General features: G+C 49.5%; 1 protein-coding gene and 1 long non-coding RNA gene across 7 annotated transcripts in view; one reads left to right on the top strand and one right to left on the bottom strand.

Annotated features, from left to right (window-relative positions):
• The window catches only part of LOC134933113 (uncharacterized), a 185,375-nt gene extending 183,063 nt beyond the window's left edge, over window positions 1-2,312 (bottom strand). For all 3 annotated transcript variants that reach the window (XR_010179608.1, XR_010179609.1, XR_010179610.1), the window contains exon 1: window positions 2,229-2,312. This is a non-coding gene — a long non-coding RNA (uncharacterized LOC134933113). The remainder of the gene's footprint in view (window positions 1-2,228) is intronic.
• The window catches only part of SH3PXD2B (SH3 and PX domains 2B), a 339,742-nt gene that overhangs the window by 69,292 nt on the left and 248,720 nt on the right, over window positions 1-21,730 (top strand). Inside the window, exon 1 of one of the 4 annotated variants that reach the window (XM_063928078.1) lies at window positions 2,480-2,536. The exons of 2 other annotated variants lie outside the window; for them this stretch is intronic. The gene's annotated coding sequence lies outside the window, so the exon portion shown is untranslated. Of the gene's footprint in view, window positions 1-2,479; window positions 2,537-17,926; window positions 18,226-21,730 lie in introns of those variants that run through there. One more of the 4 variants, XM_063928077.1, reaches the window with a different exon arrangement.

The raw sequence follows: 21,730 nt of genomic DNA, 5'->3' as shown, positions 1-21,730 counted from the left end.
AGCAGGGACCCGTTCGCTCTGCTGCGTTAAAACGGAATGACCCCCATTGTTCACTATATCGTTCAGTGTGTATGCTCTTTATCTTTCATTCTGCAGCTGGGGAAATTAAGGGGAAGCTTTATCTTTATTGGTTCAAAATTGTCCTGTGTACCTGCCTTTAAACTCATAAGATTATTTGTTTGAAATTATTGGATGGGGTATTAGTACATTATATCACAAATACCAGCGACCATTTTGTCGTAGTCATAAGATACATACATATCAGATTCATTTTGGTTACCAATTGCAGTTTATTTAATATTTCTCTGACGTCCTAGTGGATGCTGGGAACTCCGTAAGGACCATGGGGAATAGCGGGCTCCGAAGGAGGCTGGGCACTCTAGAAAGATTTATGACTACCTGGTGTGCACTGGCTCCTCCCACTATGACCCTCCTCCAAGCCTCGGTTAGATTTTGTGCCCGGCCGAGGTTGGATGCACACTAGGGGCTCTCCTGAGCCCTTAGAAAGAAAGTATAGATTAAGGTTTTTTATTTTCAGTGAGACCTGCTGGCAACAGGCTCACTGCAGCGAGGGACTAAGGGGAGAAGAAGCGAACTCGCCTGCTTGCAGCCGGATTGGGCTTCTTAGGCTACTGGACACCATTAGCTCCAGAGGGATCGACCGCAGGCCCAGTCCTTGGTGTTCGGTCCCGGAGCCGCGCCGCCGTCCCCCTTACAGAGCCAGAAGCAAGAAGAGGTCCGGAAAAAACGGCGGCAGAAGACATCAGTCTTCACCAAGGTAGCGCACAGCACTGCAGCTGTGCGCCATTGCTCCTCATACACACTTCATACTCCGGTCACTGAGGGTGCAGGGCGCTGGGGGGGGCGCCCTGAGAAGCAATAATAACACCTTGGCTGGCAAAAATTCCACAATATATAGTCCCAGAGGCTATATATGTGGAAAATACCCCTGCCAGAATATGGAAAAAAGCGGGAGATTAGTCCGCGGAAAAGCAGAGAGGGGGGGCACTAAATTTAGGCGCAGTATATAATATATAGAAAAAGCAGCTATAGGGGACATAACTCAGTTTGTCCTTGCATTATATAGCGCTCTGGTGTGTGCTGGCATACTCTCACTCTGTCCCCCCAAAGGGCTTTTGTGGGTCCTGTCCTCATTCGGAGCATTCCTTGTGTGTGTGCGGTGTGTCGGTACGGCTGTGTCGACATGTTTGATGAGGATAATGATGTGGAGGCGGAGCAGATGCCTTTAGAAGGGATGTCACCCCCTGCGGGGCAGACACCTGAGTGGATGAGCTTATGGAAAGTAATGAGTGCACGTATAGACTCCTTACATAAGAAAATTGACGACATGCCAAATGTGGGACAGCCGACTTCTCAGCTCGTGCCTGCCCAGGCGTCGCATGGGTCGTCAGGGGCTCTAAAACGCCCGCTACTGCAAGCAGACCCAGATGTCGACACTGATACTGACACCAGTGTCGACGACGATGAGTCTAACCTGATGCCCACTAAGGCCATTCACTGCATGATTGAGGCAATGAAAGAGGTGTTACACATTTCTGATATAACTACAGGTACCACTAAAAAGGGTATTATGTTTGGGGAGAAAAAACTACCCGTAGTTTTTCCCCCATCAGATGAATTAAATGAAGTGTGTGAAGAAGCGTGGGCTTTCCCTGATAAAAAATTGGTAATTCCTAAGAAGGTACTAATGGCGTTCCCTTTCCCGCCAGAGGATAGGTCACGTTGGGAAACACCCCCCAGGGTGGATAAAGCGCTCACACGTTTGTCTAAAGAGGTGGCACTACCGTCTCCGGATACGGCCGCCCTCAAGGAACCTGCTGATAGAAAGCAGGAGGCGATCCTGAAGTCTGTATATACACACTCAGGCATTACACTTAGGCCAGCTATTGCGTCAGCTTGGATGTGCAGTGCTGCCGCCGCGTGGTCAGATAAACTGTCAGAAAATATTGACACATTAGACAGAGACACGATCCTGTTAACCATAGACCATATAAAAGACTCAGGGGTCCATGTACTAAACGGAGATAAGCCTCCACAACGAAAAATTCAGTGAAAATGCTTGTACATATCGCTTCTCTGCATGTACTAAAGCATTTTCACTGACTGTTATCTGCCTGTGCTAAGTACTGTGCCTAATATCGCACTGCCATAGGCTACTATGGCGGCGATATTCCCCTCTGCTATTACTAAAACCTCTGATGGCTCACCGCTGCCCCTTTCCTCCTGTGCCTGCTTCGTCAGGTTTAGCTGCCGTTAACAGCCCTCCGGGCAGCACAGAGCCGTTATCTGCTGACCTGCAGTGTTCGTTTTTGTTTAACTGATTAAAGTTTTTCTTGTTTGTAAAAAAGAATCCTGCTGGAGCAGGTCAGCTGACGTCACGTGGTTTCTTTCACTCTGTCTGTGTCCTCGAGGCAGGTTGATGCAGCTGTGCAGTGTGTTTCTGGATCCTGGATTGATTGTTTATTTATTTGAGCTCTCTCTTTTTTAGCCCTGGTCAGGATACTCAGTGTAAATTGTGAGTTTTTATTTAATAAAGGCTGTGACTGTGTCTGTTGTGTGGGTGGGCTCTGGGTGATGTATTTGTGTTGGCAGCAGCAGAACCATCTGTAGACATGACAGGATGATGACCTTTTGTCAGCTATATATCTTTGTTATTGTGCTGCAGTGTCAGTAAAGGGGTTTCTGTCATTGCACCACACCAAGATCACATACATCAGACAGGTCTGACTACTGCTACATATATCCTCAGAAAAAATGTCATTATATGTCCTTTCTCTTGTCTCATGTCATCTGCCTCTCCCAAACCCACATATCTCTCTCTTTCCCTACTCCCCTTCTCTCTCCCTGCACCTCTGTTTCTAAGGTATACCTCTTCCCCTAACCCCTGTTACACTATTTACTCCCCTCGGTCTTTCTGCCTTGTGAGCGATCACCACACTGCCTGCATTTTGTCAGCCGGCATCCCACTGTCTGTAATCATCCCAAGCCCTATCCACCCCCCATCTCTTTCTCTTCCACTCCCCCTTAATGTTTCCTTTCAAATCCTAATTGGCCCTACACTCTGGCAGATCTGCCACCGAGTTGCCCGACGGCGGATACAGCCGACGGGCGATCCGGTGACGGGGGCATTGAAGTTTCCTCACTCCCCCCCCCCCGTCACCCGGCTCCATAGCACTGCATGCTAATATGGACAATCTCGTCCATATTGGCCTGCATGCATAAGCGACGGGGCACCAACAATTAATGAGCGCGGGGCCGCACATCGTTAATCGTTGGTGCCTACACACTGCACGATATGAACGAGAACGTTCATATCGTGCATTTTATCTGCCATTGTGTAGGGCCCTTATGTCCCCATGTCTCCCTCTATTCCCAACCACCAAGTCTTTTGTACTTTTAGCCTCCATGTCTCTCGGTCCTTCTTCCCGACCAGCCTCTCAAACTCCTTTTCACTACAGGTATATCTTTCTCCTCTCCGTCTGTGTCTCTCATTCTCTTTATTCCCTACATGATTACCATTCTCCTCTCCCTCTGTGTCTCTCATTCTCTATCCCCCTACAGGTATATTTTTCTCCTCTCCCTCTGTGTCTCTCATTCTCTATCACCCTACAGGTATATCTTTCTCCTCTCCCTCTGTGTCTCTCATTCTCTATCCCCCTACAGGTATATTTTTCTCCTCTCCCTCTGTGTCTCTCATTCTCTATCCCCCTACAGGTATATCTTTCTCCTCTCCCTCTGTGTCTCTCATTCTCTATCCCCCTACAGTTATATCTTTCTCATCACCCTCTGTGTCTCTCATTCTCTATCCCCCTACAGGTATATCTTTCTCCTCACCCTCTGTGTCTCTCATTCTCTAACCCCCTACAGGTATATTTTTCTCCTCTCCCTCTGTGTCTCTCATTCTCTATCCCCCTACAGGTATATCTTTCTCCTCTCCCTCTGTGTCTCTCATTCTCTATCCCCCTACAGGAATATCTTTCTCCTCACCCTCTGTGTCTCTCATTCTCTATCCCCCTACAGGTATATCTTTCTCCTCTCCCTCTGTGTCTCTCATTCTCTATCCCCCTACTGGTATATCTTTCTCCTCTCCCTCTGTGTCTCTCATTCTCTATCCCCCTACAGGTATATCTTTCTCCTCTCCCTCTGTGTCTCTCATTCTCTATCCCCCTACAGTTATATCTTTCTCATCACCCTCTGTGTCTCTCATTCTCTAACCCCCTACTGGTATATCTTTCTCCTCTCCCTCTGTGTCTCTCATTCTCTATCCCCCTACAGGTATATCTTTCTCCTCACCCTCTGTGTCTCTCATTCTCTAACCCCCTACTGGTATATCTTTCTCCTCTCCCTCTGTGTCTCTCATTCTCTATCCCCCTACAGGAATATCTTTCTCCTCACCCTCTGTGTCTCTCATTCTCTATCCCCCTACAGGTATATCTTTCTCCTCTCCCTCTGTGTCTCTCATTCTCTATCCCCCTACTGGTATATCTTTCTCCTCTCCCTCTGTGTCTCTCATTCTCTATCCCCCTACAGGTATATCTTTCTCCTCTCCCTCTGTGTCTCTCATTCTCTATCCCCCTACAGTTATATCTTTCTCATCACCCTCTGTGTCTCTCATTCTCTAACCCCCTACTGGTATATCTTTCTCCTCTCCCTCTGTGTCTCTCATTCTCTATCCCCCTACAGGTATATCTTTCTCCTCTCCCTCTGTGTCTCTCATTCTCTATCCCCCTACAGTTATATCTTTCTCATCACCCTCTGTGTCTCTCATTCTCTAACCCCCTACTGGTATATCTTTCTCCTCTCCCTCTGTGTCTCTCATTCTCTATCCCCCTACAGGTATATCTTTCTCCTCTCCCTCTGTGTCTCTCATTCTCTATCCCCCTACTGGTATATCTTTCTCCTCTCCCTCTGTGTCTCTCATTCTCTATCCCCCTACAGGTATATCTTTCTCCTCTCCCTCTGTGTCTCTCATTCTCTATCCCCCTACAGTTATATCTTTCTCCTCTCCCTCTGTGTCTCTCATTCTCTAACCCCCTACAGGTATATCTTTCTCCTCTCCCTCTGTGTCTCTCATTCTCTATCCCCCTACAGGTATATCTTTCTCCTCACCCTCTGTGTCTCTCATTCTCTAACCCCCTACTGGTATATCTTTCTCCTCTCCCTCTGTGTCTCTCATTCTCTAACCCCCTACAGGTATATCTTTCTCCTCTCCCTCTGTGTCTCTCATTCTCTAACCCCCTACAGGTATATCTTTCTCCTCACCCTCTGTGTCTCTCATTCTCTAACCCCCTACAGGTATATTTTTCTCCTCTCCCTCTGTGTCTCTCATTCTCTATCCCCCTACAGGTATATCTTTCTCCTCACCCTCTGTGTCTCTCATTCTCTATCCCCCTACAGGAATATCTTTCTCCTCACCCTCTGTGTCTCTCATTCTCTATCCCCCTACAGGTATATCTTTCTCCTCTCCCTCTGTGTCTCTCATTCTCTATCCCCCTACTGGTATATCTTTCTCCTCTCCCTCTGTGTCTCTCATTCTCTATCCCCCTACAGGTATATCTTTCTCCTCTCCCTCTGTGTCTCTCATTCTCTAACCCCCTACAGGTATATCTTTCTCCTCTCCCTCTGTGTCTCTCATTCTCTAACCCCCTACAGGAATATCTTTCTCCTCTCCCTCTGTGTCTCTCATTCTCTATCCCCCTACAGGATTACCTTTCTCCAGTGCTGCGTTACACGTGCCAGTTTTCTTTTTTTTTATCTCCCTCCAGGGGTGTCGTGGACACCCCCAGTGTGAGAAGTTGTGGTGGCATGCTGGTCCTTCTGGATCCCGGTATCGTGAGCGCTGGGTTCCCGACCGTCAGGATCCTGACTAGCTCCCTTCTCCAGCTCTCGTTGAGATTTCAAGATGGATAGTTATCTAGTAGGTCTCAGGGGCAGATTTATTAAGCCTGGTGAAGTGATAAAGTGGAAGGTGATAAAGCACCAGCCAATCGGCTCCTAACTTCCATGTTACAGGCTGGGTTTTGAAAAATGACAGCTAGGAGCTGACTGGCTGGTGCTTTATCACCTTCCACTTTATCACTTCACCAGGCTTAATAAATGGGGTTGGGACTCAAGGTTGACACCACTTTGGTCGACACCACAAATAGGTCGACATGGACAAAATGTCGACATGAACAAGGTTGACACGAACAAAGGTCGACATGAGTTTTTTCTGTTTTTTTGGTGTCGTTTTCTCCGTAAAAATGACTGGGAACCCTCATTAGTGCACAGTGTTCCCTCGCATGGTTCGCTTCACTCGCCATGCTTTAGGCAAGGTGCCTTGCTCCACTACCGCTGCGCTCGGCACAGGTTACTATTCCCAATCGTAGTCCAAGTGGATAGCAAAGTAGGGAAAAGGTTGTTAAAAAAATAAATAAAAAAATGTGAAAAACTCATGTCGACCATTTTTCAGGTCGACCTTAGGTGTGTCGTCCAATGGGTGTCGAGCTTAGTGGTGTCGACCAAGAGTCTCGATACCGTTCATAAATCTGCCGCTCAGTTCCTGGCTGATTTAGTTTTTTTTGTTTATATAAACAGAGGTGCTTTTTGTTCTGAGATGGGTGAACCAAATTAGAGGCTTCTAAATTATGGAGGTCCTTCCGAGTTGTTCGCTCGTTGCCGATTTTTGCAACGGAGCGATTAATGCGAAAATGCGCATGCACATGGTACGCAGTGCGCATGCGCTAAGTATTTTTGCTCAAAACTTAGTAGACTTATTCACGGCAGAACAAAGAATTTTCATCGTTAAAGTGATCGGAGTGTGATTGACAGGAAGTGGGTGTTTCTGGGAAGAAACTGACCGTTTTCAGGGAGTGTGCGGAAAAACGCATGCGGGCCAGGAAAAAACGCGGGAGTGTCTGGAGAAACAGGGGAGTGGCTGTCCAAACACAGAGCGTGTTTGTGACGTCAAACCAGGAACGAAACGGGCTGAGCTGATCGCAGTGTAGGAGTAAGTCTCGAGCTACTCAGAAACTGCTAAGAATTTTCTATTCGCACTTCTGCTGAGCTAAGATACACTCCCAGAGGGCGGCGGCCTAGCGTGTGCAATACTGCTAAAATCTGCTTGCGAGCGAACAACTTGGAATCACCCCCTATGTCCCGTGTTTTTCTCCCAATATCCCGGTAATAAGAAATTACTTTCCAGGGCTATTTTTCCATATTATCCTGCAGGGACAGCAGCTCCAATAAGATCCCGTCAATGTGCAGACTAGAATGAAAAATTATATTTTACATGAGTACAGTAGTTTGCGTTCTATGGGGGTAATTCCAAGTTGATCGCAGCAGGATTTTTGTTAGCAAATGGGCAAAACCATGAGCACTGCAGGGGAGGCAGATGTAACATGTGCAGAGAGAGTTAGATTTGGGTGGGGTGTGTTCAATCTGCAATCTAATTTGCAGTGTAAAAATAAAGCAGCCAGTATTTACCCTGCACAGAAACAAAATAGACCTCCCAAATCTAACTCTTTCTGCACATGTTATATCTGCCTCCCCTGCAGTGCACATGGGCCCTCATTCCGAGTTGTTCGCTTGCTAGCTGCTTTTAGCAGTATTGCACACGCTAAGCCGCCGCCCTCTGGGAGTGAATCTTAGCTTAGCAGAATTGCGAACGAAAGATTCGCAAAATAGCGAAGACAAAATTCGTAGCAGTTTCTGAGTAGCTCGAGACTTACTCCTCCAGTGCGATCAGTTCAGTGCTTGTCGTTCCTGGTTTGATGTCACAAACACACCCAGCGTTCGCCCAGCCACTCCCCCGTTTCTCCAGCCACTCCTGCGTTTTTACCTGAAACGCCAGCGTTTTTTCACACACTCCCATAAAACAGCCAGTTTCCGCCCAGAAACACCCACTTCCTGTCAATCACATTACGATCAGCAGAACGATGAAAAAACTTCGTAATGCCGTGAGTAAAATACCAAACTACTTAGCAAATTTACTTGACACAGCCGCAGTGCGAACATTGCGCATGCACAGTTTGCGAAAAATCGCTCCGATGCGAAGTAAAATAACGAGCGAACAACTCGGAATGAGGGCCATGGTTTTGCCCATTTGCTAACTAAAATCCTGCTGCGATCAACTTGGAATTACCCCCTATATGTGGACTCAGCAGAGCTACTGAGCTTCTCATATCCAAACTGTGTTAATGGAAACCATTGGCTGTGTTGGCGAAGGTCATCTACATATGGCTGAGCTTTTCGGAGCTGCACAAATTTGGCCCTTTCTCCGCCAACTTGGATTCATATGATGACTAAAGGTGCGATCAATATTGGCCCGGACCGTGGTCTCTATTTACTAAGCTTTGGAGAGAGATAAAGTGGTTAGTGATAAACTACCAGTCAATCAGCTCGTAACTGTCACCTTTTTTTTTTTTTTTTAAATGTCAGGAGCTGGTTGCTTGGTACTTATCTCCTTGTAAGGCTTAGTAAATACACCCCTGTATGCGCTGTGCTTCCCTTTTTATGTCCTCAGGGAAATCTTAAATTCTGCTGAGTTCCTCTGAATACTCATGTTTTAAAATAAATCTGTTTTACAAATAGGACACTTGAAATCAGCAAGAGTTTGGGCTTTGATGATACACATGCATGTTAGACATGGCATCTTCTCCCTTCCATCTCTGCACACTCTGGTCCAATCAGAGTGTTGAACGGTTTCGTGAAAGCCGGTGGTTGATGTATTATGCGCCGGCTGGATGCCTTGAGCGAGAGCCAGTAGGCTAATCGCTGCCCACCCAGTGTACTGTGTAACCTGGGCCTAACGTGAGCAGGACAGATCCTCTGTATGTGACAGTGGCGTGCGGTGAGGTCAGTGGCTGGTGAGGCACTACAGCCATAATGTACGCTGCATCCTGCCGATGACCCCTACCGCCTCCGAGCCAATGCCCGCTGCCACCGCCAATGGCTTACAAACTCGCCCATCATCAACTGACCCAGCCCTCCGCCACTAATTTGCATCTCAGTCCGATGCCGCCAATGCCCACTGCCTGCCTGCTCATCATACTTGTTGTATATTGTACATTTTTATAGAAAAAAATAAATAAAAATAGTGTTTGGGACTGGGAAGGAAGTGGGAGGAGGGCATGAATGCAATTCTTTTGTCCAGGGCTTCCATTAACTTAATGGAGAAGGGTCTGAATGGGTTAAAAAAATGTAACAAAAAAATGCGTGAGGTCCCCCCTCCAAAGTATAACCAGCCTCGGGCTCTTTGAGCCGGTCCTGGTTGTTTAAATACTGGGGAAAAATTGGACAGGGGTTCCCCGTATTTAGACAACCAGCACCGGGCTCTTAGTCCGGTCCTGGTTCCAAAAATACGGGGAACAAAAGATGTAGGGGTCCCCCGTATTTTTAAAACCAGCACCGGGCTCCACTAGCCAGGGACATAATGCCACAGCCGGGGGACACATTTATGTAGGTCCCTGCGGCCGTGGCATTACCCCCCCCAACTAGTCACCCCTGGCCGGGGTTCCCTGGAGGAGTAGGGACCCCTTAAATCAAGGGGTCACCTCCCCTCCAGGCACCCAAGGGCCAGGGGTGAAGCCCGAGGCTGTCCCCAGCACCCCTGGGCGGTGGGTGCCGGGCTGATAGTCATGTGTGTAAAAAAAAGAATATTGTTTTTTGTTGTGGAACTACAAGGCCCATCAAGACTCCCCCGCTTGCTGGTACTTGGAGAACCTCAAGTACCAGCATGCGGGGAAATAACGGGCCCGCTGGTACCTGTAATTCTACAACAAAAAAAATACCCAAATAAAAACACAACTCACACACCGTGAAAGTAAAGATTTATTAAAACACACTTACACACTCACACATACTTACCTACATCCCACGCCGGTCACGTCCACTTGTCCAGTAGAATCCAATAGGTGGTTCCTGTAAAAATAAGAGAAAGATTACTTGCCTACATCCCACGTCGGTCACGTCCACTTGTCCAGTAGAATCCAATAGGGTAGGGGTTCCTGCAAAAATGAACATTATACTTACAAACTGAGAGAGAGAGAGAGAGAGAGAGAGAGAGAGAGAGAGAGTGTGTGAGGGCGGGATGTACTAAGCAGTAATATAGCGGTAAAACCTGTTACCGGCCCGATGTCTTTTCCCCGTATGTTCTATTAATCCTCAGCCTACTGCGCTGTCAGTTGCTTCTGCATCTCCTGTTACACGTGACTTCTTCGGCACGGTACCTGCTGTCATAGGTAGCCTATTGTTCCACCACGGGCACCGTATGTACGAGCGTACAGGACCTGTCACCTCCAGGCATATGTGCCATCGTTTAATGATCGGAGGTGATGGGTCCCATACGTTCGTATATACGGTGCCCGCGGTGGACCAATAGGCTACCTATGAGAGCAGGTATCGTGCAGAAGTCACGTGTAACAGGTGCAAGTGACAGCGTGGCAGGCTGGGGGTTAATTCAATACGGGGAAAAGATATTGAGCTAGTAGGACACCCCCCCCCCCTACCTGCTGCTGGGGAGAGTCGCACGAGACCCACACACACACACACACACACACCTCTACCTGCTGCTGCGCACACACACACACACCCTACCTGCTGCTGCACCCCCCCCCCCCCTCCCCCCTACCTGCTGCTGCTGGACACCCCCCCACACACACCTGCTGCTGCTGGACACACACACACACACTACCGCTGCTGCTGCTGGACGACCCCCCCTGCCTGCTGCTGCTGGACACACACACACACACAACACACACAAACACTACCTCTGATGCTGCAGTACCCCCCCGCCCCCACACACACCTGCTGCTGGACGGACACACACACAAACAAACACACACTATCTCTGCTGCTGGACGCCCCCCTACCTGCTGCTGCTGAACACACACACACAACACACACAAACACTACCTCTGATGCTGCTGGACACCCCCCCCCCCCCCCCCCCGCCCCCACACACACCTGCTGCTGCTGGACGGACACACACACAAACACACACTACCTCTGCTGCTGGACGTCCCCCCCCCCCCCCCCCCTACCTGCTGCTGCTGGCTGGACACACAACACACACAAACATTACCTGCTGGGGAGAACCGCACCGGAGGAGAGAGAGACGCTCCGGTCAGCGGGAGGGGGAGAGCCGCACACCACGGCGCTTTGATCAGCAGGAAGACATAGGAGGTCGGGGAAGAGCCGCACTCCCGCCTACCTCCAGCGCCACTCGCCGCCGGGACCCGCCGCCTCCAGCGCCGCATGTGTGGGATTGTGTCAAACAGGCAGAGGTAGCAATTCATGTATATTCACCCTTCCGACGATGCGCTGCGGTGTCTGGGGCTCCTGCAGGGAGGTCATCTCCAGCGGTCCTTCCCAGCGATGCGCGGGGTCCAGCGCTGGGTTCCTTTGCGCATGCGCAGGGTGTTGACCTCCCGGCAGGCCGCAGTGGTTGCTGGGAGGTCGGTGTGCGGAGCCAGCGCGAGGTGCAGAGCAGCGATCAGGAAAGCATTGAGCTTCCCTGCCGTCTCCGCACTACAGTTCAGGTTACGCCATCCAGAGATGGCGAACCTGAACTCCATGGAGAAGCGGAAAGCAGAGCTTTCCGCACCTTCATGAATCGCACTCACCATACAAAGTTATGGTGATGCGATTCAGGCACAGAGCGGGGGTACCACTGGAGAAGTCAGACTTCTCCACGGTAACCCGCTCTGTGAATTGCAGTAGGCAGAGAAAAATAAGATTTTACTTACCGATAAATCTATTTCTCGGAGTCCGTAGTGGATGCTGGGGTTCCTGAAAGGACCATGGGGAATAGCGGCTCCGCAGGAGACAGGGCACAAAAAGTAAAGCTTTTCCAGATCAGGTGGTGTGCACTGGCTCCTCCCCCCATGACCCCCCTCCAGACTCCAGTTAGGTACTGTGCCCGGACGAGCGTACACAATAAGGGAGGATTTTGAATCCCGGGTAAGACTCATACCAGCCACACCAATCACACCGTACAACTTGTGATCTAAACCCAGTTAACAGTATGATAACAGCGGAGCCTCTGAAAGATGGCTTCCTTCAACAATAACCCAAATTAGTTAACAATAACTATGTACAATTATTGCAGATAATCCGCACTTGGGATGGGCGCCCAGCATCCACTACGGACTCCGAGAAATAGATTTATCGGTAAGTAAAATCTTATTTTCTCTATCGTCCTAGTGGATGCTGGGGTTCCTGAAAGGACCATGGGGATTATACCAAAGCTCCCAAACGGGCGGGAGAGTGCGGATGACTCTGCAGCACCGAATGAGAGAACTCCAGGTCCTCCTTAGCCAGAGTATCAAATTTGTAAAATTTTACAAACGTGTTCTCCCCTGACCACGTAGCTGCTCGGCAGAGTTGTAATGCCGAGACCCCTCGGGCAGCCGCCCAAGATGAGCCCACCTTCCTTGTGGAGTGGGCCTTTACAGATTTAGGCTGTGGCAGGCCTGCCACAGAATGTGCAAGTTGGATTGTGCTACAGATCCAACGAGCAATCGTCTGCTTAGACGCAGGAGCACCCATCTTGTTGGGTGCATACAATATAAACAACGAGTCAGATTTTCTGACTCCAGCTGTCCTTGCAATATATATTTTTAATGCTCTGACAACGTCCAGTAACTTGGAGTCCTCCAAGTCACTTGTAGCCGCAGGCACTACAATAGGCTGGTTCAGATGAAATGCTGACACCACCTTAGGGAGAAAATGCGGACGAGTCCGCAGTTCTGCCCTGTCCGAATGGAAAATCAGATATGGGCTTTTGTAAGATAAAGCTGCCAGTTCTGACACTCTCCTGGCCGAAGCCAGGGCTAGAAGCATGGTCACTTTCCATGTGAGATATTTCAAATCCACCTTTTTTAGTGGTTCAAACCATTTAGGAAGTCCAAAACCACATTGAGATCCCACGGTGCCACTGGAGGCACCACAGGAGGCTGTATATGCAGCACTCCCTTAACAAAGGTCTGGACTTCAGGGACTGAAGCCAATTCTTTTTGAAAGAAAATCGACAGGGCCGAAATTTGAACCTTAATAGATCCCAATTTGAGACCCATAGACAATCCTGATTGCAGGAAATGTAGGAATCGACCCAGTTGAAATTCCTCCGTCGGAGCACTCCGATCTTCGCACCACGCAACATATTTTCGCCAAATTCGGTGATAATGTTGCACGGTTACTTCCTTCCTTGCTTTAATCAAAGTAGGAATGACTTCTTCCGGCATGCCTTTTTCCTTTAGGATCCGGCGTTCAACCGCCATGCCGTCAAACGCAGCCGCGGTAAGTCTTGAAACAGACAGGGACCCTGCTGAAGCAAGTCCCTCCTTAGAGGTAGAGGCCACGGATCTTCCGTGATCATCTCTTGAAGTTCCGGGTACCAAGTCCTTCTTGGCCAATCCGGAACCACTAGTATCGTTCTCACGCCTCTTTGCCGTATAATTCTCAATACTTTTGGTATGAGAGGCAGAGGAGGAAACACATACACCGACTGGTACACCCAAGGCGTTACCAGCGCGTCCACAGCTATTGCCTGCGGATCTCTTGACCTGGCGCAATACCTGTCCAGTTTTTTGTTGAGGCGAGACGCCATCATGTCCACCATTGGTCTTTCCCAACGGGTTACCAGCATGTGGAAGACTTCTGGATGAAGTCCCCACTCTCCCGGGTGAAGATCGTGTCTGCTGAGGAAGTCTGCTTCCCAGTTGTCCACTCCCGGGATGAACACTGCTGACAGTGCTATCACATGATTCTCTGCCCAGCGAAGAATCCTTGCAGCTTCTGCCATTGCACTCCTGCTTCTTGTGCCGCCCTGTCTGTTCACATGGGCGACTGCCGTGATGTTGTCCGACTGGATCAACACCGGTTTTCCTTGAAGCAGAGGTTCTGCCTGGCTTAGAGCATTGTATATTGCTCTTAGTTCCAGAATGTTTATGTGAAGAGACGTTTCCAGGCTCGTCCATACTCCCTGGAAGTTTCTTCCTTGTGTGACTGCTCCCCAGCCTCTCAGGCTGGCGTCCGTGGTCACCAGGATCCAATCCTGTATGCCGAATCTGCGGCCCTCCAATAGATGAGGACTCTGCAACCACCACAGAAGAGACACCCTTGTCCTTGGAGACAGGGTTATCCGTAGGTGCATCTGAAGATGCGACCCTGACCATTTGTCCAACAGATCCCTTTGGAAAATTCTTGCGTGGAATCTGCCGAATGGAATTGCTTCGTAAGAAGCCACCATTTTTCCCAGGACTCTTGTGCATTGATGTACAGACACCTTTCCTGGTTTTAGGAGGTTCCTGACAAGCTCGGATAACTCCTTGGCTTTTTCCTCCGGGAGAAAAACCTTTTTCTGAACCGTGTCCAGAATCATCCCTAGGAACAGCAGACGAGTTGTCGGCATTAACTGGGATTTTGGAATATTCAGAATCCACCCGTGCTGTTTTAGCACTTCTTGAGACAGTGCTAATCCCATCTCTAGCTGTTCTCTGGACCTTGCCCTTATTAGGAGATCGTCCAAGTATGGGATAATTAATACGCCTTTTCTTCGAAGAAGAATCATCATCTCGGCCATTACCTTTGTAAAGACCCGAGGTGCCGTGGACAATCCGAACGGCAGCGTCTGAAACTGATAGTGACAGTTTTGTACAACGAACCTGAGGTACCCCTGGTGTGAGGGGTAAATTGGAACGTGGAGATACGCATCCTTGATGTCCAAGGATACCATAAAGTCCCCCTCTTCCAGGTTCGCTATCACTGCTCTGAGTGACTCCATCTTGAACTTCTTTATGTACAGGTTCAAGGACTTCAGATTTAGAATAGGCCTTACCGAGCCATCCGGCTTCGGTACCACAAAAAGAGTGGAATAATACCCCTTCCCTTGTTGCAGAAGAGGTACCTTGACTATCACCTGCTGAGAGTACAGCTTGTGAATGGCTTCCAAAACCGTCTCCCTTTCGGAGGGGGACGTTGGTAAAGCAGACTTCAGGAAACGGCGAGGTGGATCTGTCTCTAATTCCAACCTGTACCCCTGAGATATTATCTGCAGGATCCAGGGATCTACTTGCGAGTGAGCCCACTGCGCGCTGTAATTTTTGAGACGACCCCCCACCGTCCCCGAGTCCGCTTGAGAAGCCCCAGCGTCATGCTGAGGCTTTTGTAGAAGCCGGGGAGGGCTTCTGATCCTGGGAAGGAGCTGCCTGTTGCTGTCTCTTCCCTCGACCTCTGCCTCGTGGCAGATATGAATAGCCCTTTGCTCTCTTATTTTTAAAGGAACGAAAGGGCTGCGGTTGAAAGGTCGGTGCCTTTTTCTGTTGGGGAGTGACTTGAGGTAGAAAGGTGGATTTCCCGGCTGTAGCCGTGGCCACCAAATCTGATAGACCGACTCCAAATAACTCCTCCCCTTTATACTGCAAAACTTCCATATGCCGTTTTGAATCCGCATCGCCTGTCCACTGTCGCGTCCATAAAGCTCTTCTGGCCGAAATGGACATAGCACTTACCCGTGATGCCAGTGTGCAGATATCCCTCTGTGCATCACGCATATAAAGAAATGCATCCTTTATTTGTTCTAACGACAGTAAAATATTGTCCCTGTCCAGGGTATCAATATTTTCAATCAGGGACTCTGACCAAACTACCCCAGCACTGCACATCCAGGCAGTCGCTATAGCTGGTCGTAGTATAACACCTGCATGTGTGTATATACTTTTTTGGATATTTTCCATCCTCCTATCTGATGGATCTTTAAGTGCGGCCGTCTCAGGAGAGGGTAACGCCACTTGTTTAGATAAGCGTGTTAGCGCCTTGTCCACCCTAGGAGGTGTTTCCCAGCGCTCCCTAACCTCTGGCGGGAAAGGGTATAATGCCAGTAATTTCTTTGAAATTATCAGCTTTTTATCAGGGGCAACCCACGCTTCATTACACACGTCATTTAGTTCTTCTGATTCAGGAAAAACTATAGGTAGTTTTTTCACACCCCACATAATACCCTGTTTAGTGGTACCTGTAGTATCAGCTAAATGTAACGCCTCCTTCATTGCCAAAATCATATAACGTGTGGCCCTACTGGAAAATACGGTTGATTCGTCACCGTCACCACTGGAGTCATCGCCTGTGTCTGGGTCTGTGTCGACCGACTGAGGCAAAGGGCGTTTCACAGCCCCTGACGGTGTTTGAGTCGCCTGGACAGGCACTAATTGATTGTCCGGCCGTCTCATGTCGTCAAACGACTGCTTTAGCGTGTTGACACTATCCCGTATTTCCATAAATAAAGGCATCCATTCTGGTGTCGACTCCCTAGGGGGTGACATCCTCATATTTGGCAATTGCTCCGCCTCCACGCCAATATCGTCCTCGTACATGTCGACACACACGTACCGACACACAGCAGACACACAGGGAATGCTCCTAACGAAGACAGGACCCACTAGCCCTTTGGGGAGACAGAGGGAGAGTTTGCCAGCACACACCAAAAGCGCTATATATATATATATATATCAGGGATAGCCTTATAATAAGTGCTCCCTTATAGCTGCTTTGTTATATCAAAATATCGCCATAAATTTGCCCCCCCTCTCTGTTTTACCCTGTTTCTGTAGTGCAGTGCAGGGGAGAGACTTGGGAGCCGTCCTGACCAGCGGAGCTGTGAGAGGAAATGGCGCCGTGTGCTGAGGAGATAGGCCCCGCCCCTTTTCTGGCGGGCTCGTCTCCCGCTATTTAGAGAAATCAGGCAGGGGTTAAATATCTCCATATAGCCTCTGGGGGCTATATGTGAGGTATTTTTAGCCTTTATATAGGTTACATTTGCCTCCCAGGGCGCCCCCCTCCCAGCGCCCTGCACCCTCAGTGACTGCCGTGTGAAGTGTGCTGAGAGGAAAATGGCGCACAGCTGCAGTGCTGTGCGCTACCTTTAGAAGACTGCAGGAGTCTTCAGCCGCCGATTCTGGACCTCTTCTGACTTCAGCATCTGCAAGGGGGCCGGCGGCGCGGCTCCGGTGACCATCCAGGCTGTACCTGTGATCGTCCCTCTGGAGCTTGATGTCCAGTAGCCAAGAAGCCAATCCATCCTGCACGCAGGTGAGTTGACTCCTTCTCCCCTCAGTCCCTCGCTGCAGTGATCCTGTTGCCAGCAGGAATCACTGTAAAATAAAAAACCTAGCTAAACTTTTTCTAAGCAGCTCTTTAGGAGAGCCACCTAGATTGCACCCTTCTCGGCCGGGCACAAAAATCTAACTGGAGTCTGGAGGGGGGTCATGGGGGGAGGAGCCAGTGCACACCACCTGATCTGGAAAAGCTTTACTTTTTGTGCCCTGTCTCCTGCGGAGCCGCTATTCCCCATGGTCCTTTCAGGAACCCCAGCATCCACTAGGACGATAGAGAAAGCCCTGTTTAACGCAAAACAGGGCTTTTCAATGCTACATGAATAGACCCCTAGGTACCCACATATACAACTAATATATTCCTATACAGCATGTACACATATCACTATACAGCACATTTAACCCTATACTTACATGGTATACATCACACTACATACAGTACATACAGCCCTGCATGAATCTGGTATACAGCACATATATCCCTACTTACAGCAGGTAAACAGCACACAGATCCCTGTATATACAGAGCAGGTAGAGCACTAAATACAGCACATATAGATTCCTATATACTGCAGGTATATAGATATATATACAGGGATCTGTGGACAATAAATTGAGCTGTAAATTACAGTCACCGAGGAGAGAGACAGAAGTTACAGATAGGGAAGTGGGGAGAGACAGGAGGAGGGAGAGGGACCGTGAAAGAGAGAGAGTGAAAATCACACTCACGGACAGGAGCTCTGGCAGGAGAGGGGGGAGGAGGCGGGGGGAAGATAAGGAAGGCACTCCGCGGCAGACACACGGAGCTCTGCTCCACAGAGGCACAGACAGCAGCACCTGGTAGTTGGCAGCGCTGAGCTATATGTAGTGTGAGAAGGAAGTGCAGGCAGTATAAGCAAGGACACTGGTCTCCAGGAGCTGTCATCTCAGCACATGTAGCGCAGCATCTGAGGATGTACAATGCCTGACTCTAACTGGGCAAAAAGTTCCCAGGAGTCTGTGCGTGAGGAGCGTTTCTCAACCAATCACAGCAGGCCCGTCTGGGATTGGCCAAAGGAGGCTGCACATGCGCAGTATACCAGCGCTATGAACTAGGACAGTCATCGCAGAGAGGGTGAGTTACCGTTCAGCCGCTTCGTTTAGCAGAATCTTAGTAATAGAAGCGGTAACTGCACCCAGAAACACAGCGTTAAGCAGGCGAAGCAGGAGGAGGATTAGCGCAGGGAGCAGAGTACTGTTAGTAACTGGACCCCTTAGTCTTATATATGAGAGATGCACAGAGAGAAATCTGCCGACTGGCATCTAAAGTAAGTGCATTGTCCATTTCTGCTAGGAGAGGCTTATGGACTCGCCAGTGGACAGGAGATGCAGATTCTAAAAAGCACATGGAAGTGTTGCCATATAAGGGTGAGGAATTATTTGGGGATGGTCTCTCGGACCTAGTTTCCACAGCAACGTCTGGGAAGTCAGCATTTTTACCCCATGTCCCCTCACAGCCTAAGAAGGCGCCGTTTTATCAGGTTCAGTCCTTTCGGACCCAGAAAAACAGGCGTGGAAAAGGCGGGTCCTTTCTGTCCAGAGGCAGAGGTAGGGGAAAAAGGCTGCAACAAACAGCAGGTTCCCAGGAGCAAAAGTCCTCCCCCGCTTCTTCTTCCAAGTCCGCCGCATGACGGTGGGGCTCCACAGGCGGAGCCAGGTACGGTGGGGGGTCGCCTCAAGAATTTCAGCGATCAGTGGGCTCGCTCACAGGTGGATCCCTGGATCCTGCAAATAGTATCTCAGGGGTACAAACTGGAATTCGAGGCGTCCCCACCCCACCGGTTCCTAAAATCTGATTTGCCGATTGCTCCCTCAGACAGGGAGGCGGTGCTAGCGGCAATTCACAAGCTGTATTCCCAGCAGGTGATAATCAAGGTACCCCTACTTCAACAAGGCCGGGGTTATTATTCCACACTATTTGTGGTACCGAAACCGGACGGTTCGGTGAGACCCATTTTAAATTTAAAATCCTTGAACACGTACATAAAAAAATTCAAGTTCAAGATGGAATCGCTCAGGGCGGTTATTGCAAGCCTGGACGAGGGGGATTACATGGTATCCCTGGACATCAAGGATGCTTACTTGCATGTCCCCATTTACCATCCTCACCAGGAGTACCTCAGATTTGTGGTACAGGATTGCCATTACCAATTCCAGACGCTGCCGTTTGGCCTGTCCACGGCACCGAGGGTATTTACCAAGGTTATGGCGGAAATGATGATACTCCTTCGAAAAAAGGGAGTTTTAATTATCCCGTACTTGGACGATCTCCTAATAAAAGCGAGGTCCAAGGAACAGTTGTTGGTGGGAGTAGCACTATCTCAGGAGGTGCTGCACCAGCACGGCTGGATTCTGAATATCCCAAAGTCACAGCTGGTTCCGACGACACGGCTACTGTTCCTGGGTATGATTCTGGATACAGTCCAGAAGAAAGTGTTTCTCCCGGAGGAGAAAGCCAGGGAGTTGTCATCTCTAGTCAGAGACCTCCTGAAACCAAAACAGGTATCAGTGCATCGCTGCACACGGGTCCTGGGAAAGATGGTGGCTTCTTACGAAGCAATTCCCTTCGGCAGGTTCCATGCCAGAATTTTTCAGTGGGACCTGTTGGACCAGTGGTCCGGATCGCATCTTCAGATGCATCGCTTAATAACCCTGTCTCCAAGAACCAGGGTGTCTCTACTGTGGTGGCTGCAGAGTGCCCATCTTCTAGAGGGCCGCAGGTTCGGCATACAGGACTGGGTCCTGGTGACCACGGATGCCAGCCTTCGAGGCTGGGGGGCAGTCATACAGGGAAGAAACTTCCAAGGACTATGGTCGAGTCAGGAGACTTCCCTTCACATAAATATTCTGGAACTAAGGGCCATCTACAATGCCCTAAGTCAAGCAAGATCCCTGCTCCTACACCAGCCGGTGCTGATCCAGTCAGACAACATCACGGCAGTCGCCCATGTAAATCGACAGGGCGGCACAAGAAGCAGGATGGCGATGGCAGAAGCCACAAGAATTCTCCGATGGGCGGAGAATCATGTACTAGCACTGTCAGCAGTGTTCATTCCGGGAGTGGACAACTGGGAAGCAGACTTCCTCAGCAGACACGACCTCCACCCGGGAGAGTGGGGACTTCACCCAGAAGTCTTCCAGATGCTGGTAAACCGTTGGGAAAAACCACAGGTGGACATGATGGCGTCCCGTCTCAACAAAAAGTTAAAAAGATATTGCGCCAGGTCAAGGGACCCTCAGGCGATAGCTGTGGACGCTCTAGTGACACCGTGGGTGTACCAGTCGGTTTATGTGTTCCCTCCTCTGCCTCTCATTCCAAAGGTATTGAGAATAATAAGAAAGCGAGGAGTAAACACAATTCTCGTGGTTCCGGATTGGCCAAGACGAGCGTGGTACCCGGAACTTCAAGAGATGCTCTCAGAGGACCCGTGGCCTCTACCGCTCAGACAGGACCTGTTACAGCAGGGGCCCTGTCTGTTCCAAGACTTACCGCGGCTGCGTTTGACGGCATGGCGGTTGAACACCGGATCCTAAAGGAAAAGGGTATTCCGGAAGAAGTCATTCCTACGCTTATTAAGGCCAGGAAAGATGTTACGGCAACGCATTATCACCGCATATGGCGGAAATATGTTGCATGGTGCGAGGCCAATAAGGCCCCAACAGAGGAATTTCAACTAGGTCGATTTCTGCATTTCCTGCAAGCAGGAGTGGATATGGGCCTAAAACTAGGCTCCATTAAAGTACAGATCTCGGCTCTGTCGATTTTTCTTTCAAAAAGAACTAGCTTCAGTACCTGAAGTTCAGACATTTGTGAAAGGAGTGCTGCATATTCAGCCCCCATTTGTGCCTCCTGTGGCACCTTGGGATCTCAACGTGATGTTGAGTTTCTTAAAATCACATTGGTTTGAGCCACTAAAAACCGTGGATCTGAAATATCTCACGTGGAAAGTGGTCATGTTATTAGCCTTGGCTTCAGCCAGGCGAGTGTCAGAATTGGCGGCTTTATCATGTAAAAGCCCTTATCTGATTTTCCATATGGATAGGGCAGAGTTGAGGACTCGTCCCCAATTTCTCCCTAAGGTGGTGTCAGCATTTCACCTGAACCAGCCTATTGTGGTGCCGGCGGCTACCAGTGAATTGGAGGACTCCAAGTTGCTAGACGTTGTCAGGGCCCTGAAAATATATGTTTCCAGGACGGCTGGAGTCAGAAAATCTGACTTGCTGTTTATCCTGTTTGCACCCAACAAGCTGGGTGCTCCTGCTTCTAAGCAGTCTATTGCTCGCTGGATTTGTAGTACAATTCAGCTTGCACATTCTGTGGCAGGCATACCACAGCCAAACTCTGTAAATGCCCATTCCACAAGGAAGGTGGGCTCATCTTGGGCGGCTGCCCGAGGGGTCTCGGCTTTACAACTTTGCCGAGCAGCTACTTGGTCAGGGGCAAACACGTTTGCAAAATTCTACAAATTTGATACCCTGGCTGAGGAGGACCTGGAGTTCTCTCATTCGGTGCTACAGAGTCATCCGCACTCTCCCGCCCGTTTGGGAGCTTTGGTATAATCCCCATGGTCCTTACGGAG

Source organism: Pseudophryne corroboree, chromosome 6 (assembly GCF_028390025.1).
Source record: "Pseudophryne corroboree isolate aPseCor3 chromosome 6, aPseCor3.hap2, whole genome shotgun sequence".
NCBI classification, from domain to species: domain Eukaryota; kingdom Metazoa; phylum Chordata; class Amphibia; order Anura; family Myobatrachidae; genus Pseudophryne; species Pseudophryne corroboree.
Note: the sequence above shows the minus strand (reverse complement) of the source record. Positions and strands in the feature narration are given on the sequence as shown.